We start from the raw sequence: 12,164 nt of genomic DNA, 5'->3' as shown, positions 1-12,164 counted from the left end.
AGGCACACGTTAGAAGGTACAACATCCGGAATGTTGGCTTTGTTTTGTCTGCTGTAAATTGTGTTCTCACATCCTCTTGATATTATTCTCTAAACTGGTAAAATGCATGCTTGCCTGTTGGTGAGATGGGAAGGAAGCATGACATGGTAAAGATGAATAGGGGCCATTATTATACACCCATTATTTTAGAAGGGGCAAGAAGTACATGAGTATGGAGGGAGGGAGGTCCAGATTTCAGAGAATGTTTCATTTTTCAAATGCCTGAAACAGGCCTGCAGTCTTGCCTGCATTCTTGTCATTTTAATAATGCACATGGATTCTTTAAGAACTTTTATGCCTTAGGAGTTTAGTACAACTACCACTGGGATATAGTATCATAACCAAATAATTAAAGCAATTTTAGTGTCTTCTAAAGTCTAGAAACCTTGCCAGCAGGCATGACAGCTAAAATAGTTAGACAAGCTACTCTAACTTGATTGATAGCCTGATGGCTTGGTAGCGAGTTATGAAGTTGGGAGATTGGGAACCTATCTAGCTGGCTAGCTAAAGTCAACTTCATAAAATTGCTAGGTGGCTAGTATTACAGAGAAACAACACACATTTTTGCTTGATTTATTCATCAATAAAAAAATCAATAGGCTACATAGCTTGATCAAACTAATTTACAGACATACAGTACCAGTCAAAGTTTGAACACACCTACTCATTCCAGGGTTTTTCTTTAGTTTTACTATTTCTACATTGTAGAATAATAGTGAAGACATCAAAACTATGAAATAACACATATGGAATCATGTAGTAACCAAAAAAGTGTTAAACAAATCCAAATATATTTTAGATGTAGAAGTATCGCCGTGTCTCCAGCCAACTTAACTCACTGGAACCATATGATCACTCGGCTATGCATGCCTCTCCCTAATGTCAATATGCCTTGTCCATTGCTGTTCTGTTTAGTGATTATTGTCTTATTTCACGGCAGAGCCTCTAGCCCTGCTCAACATGCCTTAGCTAACCCTTCAGTTCCACCTCCCACACATGCGGTGACATCACCTGGTTTAAATTATGTTTCTATAGACAATATCTCTCTCATCGTCACTCTATGCCTAGGTTTACCTCCACTGTACTCACATCCTACCATACCTTTGTCTGTACATTATTCCTTGAATATATTGCACCCAGAAACCTGCTCATTTTACTTTCTGTTCCGAACGTACTAGTCGACCAGTTCTTATAGCCTTTAGCCGTACCCTTAACCTACTCCTCCTCTGTTCCTCTGGTGATGTAGAGGTGAATCCAGGCAGTGCCTAGCTCCACTCCCATTCCCCAGGCGCTCTCATTTGTTGACTTCTGTAACCGTAAAATCCTTGGTATCATGCATGTTAACATTAGAAGCCTCCTCCCCAAGTGTGTTTTATTCACTGCCTTAGCATACTCTGCCAACCCTGATGTCCTAGCCGTGTCTGAATCCCGGCTTAGGAAGACCACCAAAACCCCTGAAATTTCCATCCCTAACTATAACATTTTCGGTCAAGATAGAACTGCCTAAGGGGGCAGAGATAGCCTGCAGAGTTCTGTCATACTAATCCAGGTCTGTGCCCAAACAATTCGAGCTTCTACTTCTAAAAATCCACCTTTCCAGAACCAAGTCTCTCACTGTTGCCGCTTGCTATAGACCACCCTCTGTCCCCAGCTGTGCCCTGGACACCATATGTGAATTGATTGCCCCCCATCTATCTTCAGAGCTCGTACTGCTAGGTGACCTGAACTCGGACATGCTTAACACCCCGGCCATCCTACAATCTGAGATAGATGCCCTCAACCTCACACAAATTATCAATTAGCAATCTCACTAGGATAAAGACCACCTCCATTCCTGTCATTACTGAAAGAGATCATGATACCTCACATCTCAAAATAGGGCTACTTAATGTTAGATCCCTTACTTCAAAGGCAATTATAGTCAATGAACTAATCACTGATCATAATCTTGATGTGATTGGCCTGACTGAAACATGGCATAAGCCTGATGAATTTACTGTTTACTGTTTGCTGTTCACCTCCTGGCTACACTAGTGACCATATCCCCCGTGCATCCCGCAAAGGCGGTGTTGCTAACATTTACGATAGCAAATTTCAATTTACAAAAAAAAAAAATGACATTTTCGTCTTTTGAGCTTCTAGTCATGAAATCTATGCAGCCTACTCAATCACTTTTTATAGCTACTGTTTACAGGCCTCCTGGGCCATATACAGCGTTTCTCACTGAGTTCCCTGAATTCCTATCGGACCTTGTAGTCATAGCAGATAATATTCTAATCTTTGGTGACTTTAATATTCACATGGAAAAGTCCACAGACCCACTCCAAAAGGCTTTCGGAGCCATCATCGACTCAGTGGGTTTTGTCCAACATGTCTCTGGACCCACTCACTGTCACAGTCATACGCTGGCCATAGTTTTGTCCCATGGAATAAATGTTGTGGATCTTAATGTCTTTCCTCATAATCCTGGACTATCGGACCACCATTTTATTACGTTTGCAATTGCAACAAATAATCTGCTTAGACCCCAACCAAGGAACATCAAAAGTCGTGCTATAAATTCACAGACAACACAAAGATTCCTTGATGCCCTTCCAGACTCCCTCTGCCTACCCAAGGACAAAAATCAGTTAACCACCTAACTGAGGATCTCAATTTAACCTTGCGCAATACCCTAGATGCAGTTGCACCCCTAAAAACTAAAAAAATGTCTCATAAGAAATTAGCTCCCTGGTACACAGAAAATACCCGAGCTCTGAAGCAAGCTTCCAGAAAGTTGGAACGGAAATGGCGCCACACCAAACTGGAAGTTTTCCGACTAGCTTGGAAGGACGGTACCGTGCAGTACCGTAGAGCCCTTACTGCTGCTCGATCATCCTATTTTTCTAACTTAATTGAGGAAAATAAGAACAATCCGAAATTCCTTTTTAATACTGTCGCAAAGCTAACTAAAAAGCAGCATTCCCCAAGAGAGGATGACTTTCACTTTAGCAGTGATAAATTCATGAACTTCTTTGAGGAAAAGATTATGATTATTAGAAAGCAAATTACGGACTCAAGAGAGATGCTCAAGTGTTTTAGTACTATATCTCTTGACACAATGATGAAAATAATCATGGCCTCTAAACCTTCAAGCTGCATACTGGACCCTATTCCAACTAAACTACTGAAAGAGCTGCTTCCTGTGCTTGGCCCTCCTATGTTGAACATAATAAACGGCTCTCTATCCACTGGATGTGTACCAAACTCACTAAAAGTGGCAGTAATAAAGCCTCTCTTGAAAAAGCCAAACCTTGACCCAGAAAATATAAAAAACTATCGGCCTATATCGAATCTTCCATTCCTCTCAAAAATTTTAGAGAAGGCTGTTGCGCAGCAACTCACTGCCTTCCTGAAGACAAACAATGTATACAAAATGCTTCAGTCTGGTTTTAGACCCCATCATAGCACTGAGACGGCACTTGTGAAGGTGGTAAATGACATTTTAATGGCATCGGACCGAGGCTCTGCATCTGTCCTCGTGCTCCTAGACCTTAGTGCTGCTTTTGATACCATCGATCACCACATTCTTTTGGAGAGATTGGAAACCCAAATTGGTCTACACGGACATGTTCTGGCCTGGTTTAGATCTTATCTGTCGGAAAGATATCAGTTTGTCTCTGTGAATGGTTTGTCCTCTGACAAATCAACTGTAAATTTCGGTGTACCTCAAGGTTCCGTTTTAGGACCACTATTGTTTTCACTATATATTTTACCTCTTGGGGATGTTATTCGAAAACATAATGTAAACTTTCACTGCTATGCGGATGACACACAGCTGTACATTTCAATGAAACATGGTGAAGCCCCAAAATTGCCCTCGCTAGAAGCATGTGTTTCAGACATAAGGAAGTGGATGGCTGCAAACTTTCTACTATTAAACTCGGACAAAACAGAGATGCTTGTTCTAGGTCCCAAGAAACAAAGAGATCTTCTGTTGAATCTGACAATTAATCTTAATGGTTGTACAGTCGTCTCAAATAAAACTGTGAAGGACCTCGGCGTTACTCTGGACCCTGATCTCTCTTTTGAAGAACATATCAAGACCATTTCGAGGACAGCTTTTTTCCATCTACGTAACATTGCAAAAATCAGAAACTTTCTGTCCAAAAATGATGCAGAAAAATTTATCCATGCTTTTGTCACTTCTAGGTTAGACTACTGCAATGCTCTATTTTCCGGCTACCCGGATAAAGCACTAAATAAACTTCAGTTAGTGCTAAATACGGCTGCTAGAATCCTGACTAGAACCAAAAAATTTGATCATATTACTCCAGTGCTAGCCTCTCTACACTGGCTTCCTGTCAAAGCAAGGGCTGATTTCAAGGTTTTACTGCTAACCTACAAAGCATTACATGGGCTTGCTCCTACCTATCTCTCTGATTTGGTCCTGCCGTACATACCTACACGTACGCTACGGTCACAAGAAGCAGGCCTCCTAATTGTCCCTAGAATTTCTAAGCAAACAGCTGGAGGCAGGGCTTTCTCCTATAGAGCTCCATTTTTATGGAACGGTCTGCCTACCCATGTCAGAGACGCAAACTCGGTCTCAACCTTTAAGTCTTTACTGAAGACTCATCTCTTCAGTGGGTCATATGATTGAGTGTAGTCTGGCCCAGGAGTGGGAAGGTGAACGGAAAGGCTCTGGAGCAACGAACCGCCCTTGCTGTCTCTGCCTGGCCTGTTCCCCTCTTTCCACTGGGATTCTCTGCCTCTAACCCTATTACAGGGGCTGAGTCACTGGCTTGCTGGGGCTCTCTCATGCCGTCCCTGGAGGGGGTGCGTCACCTGAGTGGGTTGATTCACTGTTGTGGTCATCCTGTCTGGGTTGGCGCCCCCCCCTTGGGTTGTGCCGTGGCGGAGATCTTTGTGGGCTATACTCAGCCTTGTCTCAGGATGGTAAGTTGGTGGTTGAAGATATCCCTCTAGTGGTGTGGGGGCTGTGCTTTGGCAAAGTGGGTGGGGTTGTATCCTTCCTGTTTGGCCCTGTCCGGGGGTGTCCTCGGATGGGGCCACAGTGTCTCCTGACCCCTCCTGTCTCAGCCTCCAGTATTTATGCTGCAGTAGTTTGTGTCGGGGGGCTGGGGTCAGTTTGTTATATCTGGAGTACTTCTCCTGTCCTATTCGGTGTCCTGTGTGAATCTAAGTGTGCGTTCTCTAATTCTCTCCTTCTCTCTTTCTTTCTCTCTCTCGGAGGACCTGAGCCCTAGGACCATGCCCCAGGACTACCTGACATGATGACTCCTTGCTGTCCCCAGTCCACCTGGCCATGCTGCTGTTCCAGTTTCAACTGACCTGAGCCCTAGGACCATGCCCCAGGACTACCTGACATGATGACTCCTTGCTGTCCCCAGTCCACCTGGCCATGCTGCTGCTCCAGTTTCAACTTCCACCTGACTGTGCTGCTGCTCCAGTTTCAACTGTTCTGCCTTATTATTATTCGACCATGCTGGTCATTTATGAACATTTGAACATCTTGGCCATGTTCTGTTATAATCTCCACCCGGCACAGCCAGAAGAGGACTGGCCACCCCACATAGCCTGGTTCCTCTCTAGGTTTCTTCCTAGGTATTGGCCTTTCTAGGGAGTTTTTCCTAGCCACCGTGCTTCTACACCTGCATTGCTTGCTGTTTGGGGTTTTAGGCTGGGTTTCTGTACAGCACTTTGAGATATCAGCTGATGTACGAAGGGCTATATAAATACATTTGATTTGATTTGATTTGATTTGATCAATGAACCTACCAGGTACAACCCCAAATCCGTAAACATGGGCACCCTCATTAATATCATCCTAACCAACTTGCCCTCCAAATACACCTCTGCTGTCTTGAACCAAAATCTCAGCGATCACTGCCTCATTGCCTACATCCTTAAAGGGTCTGTGGTCAAATGACCACCCCTCATCACTGTCAAACACTCCCTAAAACACTTCAGCGAGCAGGCCTTTCTAATCGACCTGTCCCGGGTATCCTGGAAGGATATTGACCTCATCCCGTCAGTAGAGGATGCCTGGTTATTCTTTAAAAGTGCCTTCCTCACCATCTTAAATAAGCAGGCAAAAAAATGTAGAACCAGGAACAGATACAGTCCTTGGTTCACTCCAGACCTGACTGCCCTTGACCAGCACAAAAACATCCTGTGGCGTACTGCATTAGCATCAAATAGCCCCCGCGATATGCAACTTTTCAGGGAAGTCAGGAACCATTATACACAAGCAGTTAGGAATGCTAAGGCTAGCTATTTCAAAAATAAATTAGCATCCTGTAGCACAAACTCAAAAAGGTTCTGGGACACTGTAAAGTCCATGGAGAATAAGAGCACCTCCTCCCAGCTCCCCACTGCACTGAAGCTAGGAAACACTGTCACCACTGATAAATCCACGATAATTGAGAATTTCAATAAGCATTTATCTACAGCTGGCCATGCTTTCCACCTGGCTACCCCTACCCCGGTCAACCCCTACCCCGCTCTGGCTTCCGAGCTGGTCATGGGTGCACCTTAGCCACGCTCAAGGTCCTAAACGATATCATAACTGCCATCGATAAGAGACAATACTGAGCAGTCGTATTCATCAACCTAGCCAAGGCTATCGACTCTGTTCATCACCACATTCTTATCGGCAGACTCAACATCCTTGGTTTCTCAAATGACTGCCTCGCCTGGTTCACCAACTACTTCTCTGATAGAGTTCAGTGTATCAAATCGGAGGGCCTATTGTCCGGACCTCTGGCAGTCTCTATGGGGGTGCCACAGGGTTCAATTCTCGGGCCGACTCTCTTCTCTGTATACATCAATGATGTCACTCTTGCTGTGTGTGATTCTCTGATCCACCTCTACGCAGACGACACCATTCTGTATACTTCTGGACCTTCTTTGGACACTGTGCTAACTAACCTCCAGACGAGCTTCAATGCCATACAACTCTCCTTCCGTGGCCTCCAACTGCTCTTAAATGCAAGGAAAACTAAATGCAGAAGTTCATACTCTTCAAACGATTGCTGCCCGCACCCTCCCGCCCAACTAGCATCACTACTCTGGACGGTTCTGACCTAGAATATGTGGAGAACTACAAATACCTAGGTGTCTGGTTAGACTGTAAACTCTCCTTCCAGACCCACATTAAGCATCTCCAATCCAAAATTAAATCTAGAATCGTAACAAAGCATCCTTCACTCATGCTGCCAAACATACCCTTGTAAAACTGACTAGCCTACTGATCCTCGACTTTGGCGATGTTATTTACAAAATAGCCTCCAACACTCTACTCAACAAATTGGATGCAGTCTATCACAGTGCCATCTGTTTTGTCACCATATACATGTACTACCCACCACTGTGACCTGTACGCTCTCGTTGGCTGGCCCTCGCTTCATACTCATCGCCAAACGCACTGGCTCCAGCTCATCTACAAGTCTTTGCTAGGTAAAGACCCGCCTTATCTCAGTTAACTGGTCACCATAGCAGCACCCACCCACAGCACACGCGCCAGCAGGTATATTTCACTGGTCAACCCCAAAGCCAATTCCTACTTTGGCCGCCTTTCCTTCCAGTTCTCTGCTGCCAATGACTGGAACGAAAATTGCTGAAGCTGGAGACTCTTATTTCCCTCACTAACTTCAAGCACCAGCTGTCAGAGCAGCTCACAGATCATTGCACCTGTATATAGCCCATCCAATCTACCTCATCTCCATACTGTATTGATTTTGCTCCTTTGTACCCCAGTATCTCTACTTGCACATTCATCTTCTGCACATCTATCACTCCAGTGTTTATTTGCTATATTGTAATTACCTCGTCACTATAGCCTATTTGATTGCCTTACCTCCCTTACCCCATTTGCAGACACTGTATATATACTTTTTTCTCTATTATATTATATGTTTGTTTATTCCATGTGTAACTCTGTGTTGCTGTATGTGTCGAACTGCTTTGCTTTATATTGGCCAGGTCGCAGTTGTAAATGAGAACTTGTTCTCAACTAGCCTACCTGGTTAAATAAAGGTTAAATAATAATTGGATTGATGTTGGGTGATTGTGAAGGACAGGTCATCTGATGCAGCACTTCATCACTCTCCTTCTTGGTCAAAAAGCTTTTACACAGCCTGGAGGTGTGTTTTGGGTCATTGTCCTGTTGAAAAACAAATGATAGTCCCACTAAGCACAAACCATATGGAATGGCGTACCGCTGCAGAATGCTGTGGTAACCATGCTGGTTAAGTGTGCTCTAAATTGTAAATAAATCACAGAACTTTTGCAGTATATCCCTCTGTCCCTGATGTTTTTCCTGGAGAGAAGTGGCTTCTTTGCTGCCCTTCTTGACACATTCTCCGAAAGTCTTCGCCTCACTGTGCGTGCAGATGCACTCACAACTGCCTGCTGCCATTCCTGAGCAAGCTCTGTACTGGTGGCGCCCCGATCCCACAGCTGAATCAACTTTAGGAGACGGTCCTGGCGCTTGCTGGACTTTCTTGGGCCCCCTGAAGCCTTCTTCACAACAATTGAACCGCTCTCCGTGAAGTTCTTGATAAATGGTTGATTTAGGTACAATCTTACTGGCAGCAATATCCTTGCCTGTGAAGCCCTTCTTGTGCAAAGCAATGATGACGGCACATGTTTCCTTGCAGGTAACCATGGTTGGCAGAGGAAGAACAATGATACCAAGCACCACCCTTCTTTTGAAGCTTTCAGTCTGTTATTCAAACTCAATCAGCATGACAGAGTGTCCTCATCAACCCTCACACCTGTGTTAACGAGAGAATCACTGACATGATGTCAGCTGGTCCTTTTGTGGCAGGGCTGAAATTCAGTGGAAATGTTTTTGGGGGGATTCAGTTCATTTGCATGGCAAAGAGGGACTTTGCAATTCATCTGATCACTCTTCATAACATTCTGGAGTATATGAAAATTGCCATCATACAAACTGAGGCAACAGACTTTGTGAAAATGTATATTTGTGTCATTCTCAAAAATTTTAGCCATGACTGTACACACCCCTGAGGGGCCCCAGTGTTAACGATCAGCGTGGCAGACGGGTTGTTGCTTACTCTTACCACCTGGGGGCGGCCCATCAGGAAGTCCAGGGAGAGGCTCAGGAGAGACGAAGGTTGAAGGTCATGCGTCCTCCGATACACAACCCAACCAAGCTGCACTGCTTCTTAACACAGCACGTATCCAACCCGGGAAGCCAGCCGCACCAATGTGTCGGAGGAAACACTGTGCACCTGGCAACCTTGGTTAGCGTGCACTGCGCCCGGCCTGCCACAGGAGTCACTGGTGCGCGATGAGACAAGGATATCCCTACCGGCCAAGCCCTCCCTAACCCGGCCGACGCTATGCCAATTGTGCGTCGCCCCACGGACCTCAGATGAGACTAGAATTGAGCTTTTTGGCCATCAAGGAAAACGCTATGTCTGGCGCAAACCCAACACCTTTCATCACCCCGAGAACACCATTCCCACAGTGAAGCATGGTGGTGGCAGCATCATGCTGTGGGGATGTTTTTCATTGGCAGGGACTGGGAAACTGGTCAGAATTTAAGGAATGATGGATTGCGCTAAATACAGGGAAATTCTTAACGGAAACCTGTTTGTCTTTCAGAGATTTGAGACTGGGACGGAGGTTCACCTTTCAGCAGGACAATGACCCTGAGCATACTACTAAAGCAACACTCGGGTGGTTTAAGAGGAAACATTTAAATGTCTTGTAATGGCCTAGTCAAAGCCCAGACCTCAATCCAATTGAGAATCTGTGGTATGACTTAAAGATTGCTGTACACCTGCGGAACCTATCCAACTTCAAGGAGCTGGAGCACTTTTGCCTTGAAGATTGGGCAAAATCCCAGTGCCTAGATGTGCCAAGCTTATAGAGACATACCCCAAGAGACTTGCAGCTGTAATTGCTGCAAATGGTGGCTCTACAAAGTATTGACTTTGGGGGGTGAATAGGTATGCACACTTAAGTTTTCAACTTTGTCTTATTTCTTGTTTGTTTCACAATAAAAAATATTTTGTATCTTCAAAGTGGTAGGCATATTGTGTAAATCAAAAGATACAACCCCCCCAAAAATCTATTTTAATTCCAGGTTGTATGTCAACAACATATGAAAAATGCCATGGAGTGAATACTTTCGCAAGCCTCTGTACAGCCTTGTTATTGCTATTCTAATTGTGTTACTTTTTATTATTACTTTGTATTTTAGTGTACTTGGTAAATATTTTATTAACTCTTATTGAAGTGCATTGTTGGTTAAGGGCTTGTAAGTAAGCACTTCACGATAAAGTCTACACTTTTATTCGGCATATGCGACAAATAAAGTTTGATTTGATTTGAATCAAGTGCCTTCCAGAAGCACTCATGGAATAGTGAAATATGGCATCTGAGTTTGATACATGACTGTGTTACTTTAATAAGTGATCTGTATAGCATGAAAGGGTGGCCATACTAGGTGGCTGGTTGCCTGATTGCAGAAGTTAACAAAACCATTTGTTTGTTGTGTGGTTAATGGTTAACCTAAACACGTGGAAATAAGACTCATACTATTCAGAGAATTGACTTACTTTACATATTGGCACATCTTTGTTGAAACATATTTCAGTTGAACTTTTCTATGCCTCCACTCATTGCCTATGTATAACATGACCTGTTACACAATTGGTTTTACTATGAGACCAAAGAAAATACACTGAACATTAGTTTAGTTTCTATGTGTCTGTTTCTGCTGAGGGAGGACATAGAGTTGTGACCATATCAATGCCAGGAATGTGATCCCCCATTGTGACATAGAGAAATACTTCATGCATTTTTCTCAAGGAAGGTACAGTAGTATATTTATCTGTATTTTCACATTTACTGCAAACTCTGGAAGGATCAGCAACCCCTCTTTGTCAAAACCTCCTCCCATAATGATCAAATAACCCCTGTCACATTTTAAATGAGCAGCCTACCATATCATCAACACATTTCACCCCAAGCCTTAATAAAACACTATCGAAACCTGATTATAAGCAAACAGATCTGTTTGTTTATATTCAGGTTTCGATACAACCTTACTGTAATTCAACTCACACATAATTACCCACAAACCATTCAATGTCTATACTGCAGACACTCAATACTGCTACAGAACCAGAGGCAGTCCTGCCTAGCCTGGCTACCTACAGTAATGACCTGCCATGAGAGAGAATATAATGTGTCTCTCTAGCCCAGTTTACACCTTGTGCTAACATGCATCCTTTTTCCTGATCTTGTCCACATTCTGATTGTGCACACATTTTTAAGACAGGTGTAGACGATTAAAGAACGCATTGTGATCTGAATACCGCCTCTGGAGGTAGTCAGGGACCCATTGTATCTGGATATCAGTCAAGTGTAAACAGATCTGGATGGTCAAACCATTTAACACTAGAAAGGGCCTGGCCTCGAGGGACCCCCCTTCGAGCAAGTGATGAGTCTTTTGGATGTGAACATTCTGACAGTCTAATAAATACATTTCATATATGCTATTGCAAAAATAATCATTGGTTGTGTTTATAAAGGTCTTAGGTAACATTAAAATATGAAAGAAAATGTATTTAAAATAAAACAATTTAATGTAACTGCATACAATAAGTACAAATGAAAAACCACTTATACACCACAATTCAATACACCACAACAAAGATCATTAATTAATTATTAATTTGTTAAGGGCAGGTCTTCAACAAAAAAAATTTACATTTTTTTTCTTCTGAAGAACAGAACGGCATATTTTGAATTTAAATATATTACAGTACTTTGAGTGTTTTGCATACAGGGAGGCCCCAAGAAATCTGATCACAATGTGGACACATTGGACGGATAAGAGACACATTTTAAAACCATGTGTAGATCTGACCAACTTTGATCAGATAGTGATTTGATCATATTGATCAGATCACAAAACCCACAGGTTTGGGCATGGTGTAAACGGGGCTTTGTAAACGGGGCTATGTGCCATAGAGCTCCACCTGTCCATGATTGTGAGGGCCCACCCTGTGACAGCCCAACCCAGGTGGGAGGCGCAGAGCAAGAGAGTGGGTGAAATGTGGCCCGACAGGTCTGATGGGAGG

This window comes from Oncorhynchus kisutch, linkage group LG3 (assembly GCF_002021735.2).
Source record: "Oncorhynchus kisutch isolate 150728-3 linkage group LG3, Okis_V2, whole genome shotgun sequence".
NCBI classification, from domain to species: Eukaryota; Metazoa; Chordata; class Actinopteri; order Salmoniformes; family Salmonidae; genus Oncorhynchus; species Oncorhynchus kisutch.
The sequence above is the reverse complement of the archived record's forward strand: the minus strand, read 5'-3'. Positions refer to the sequence as shown.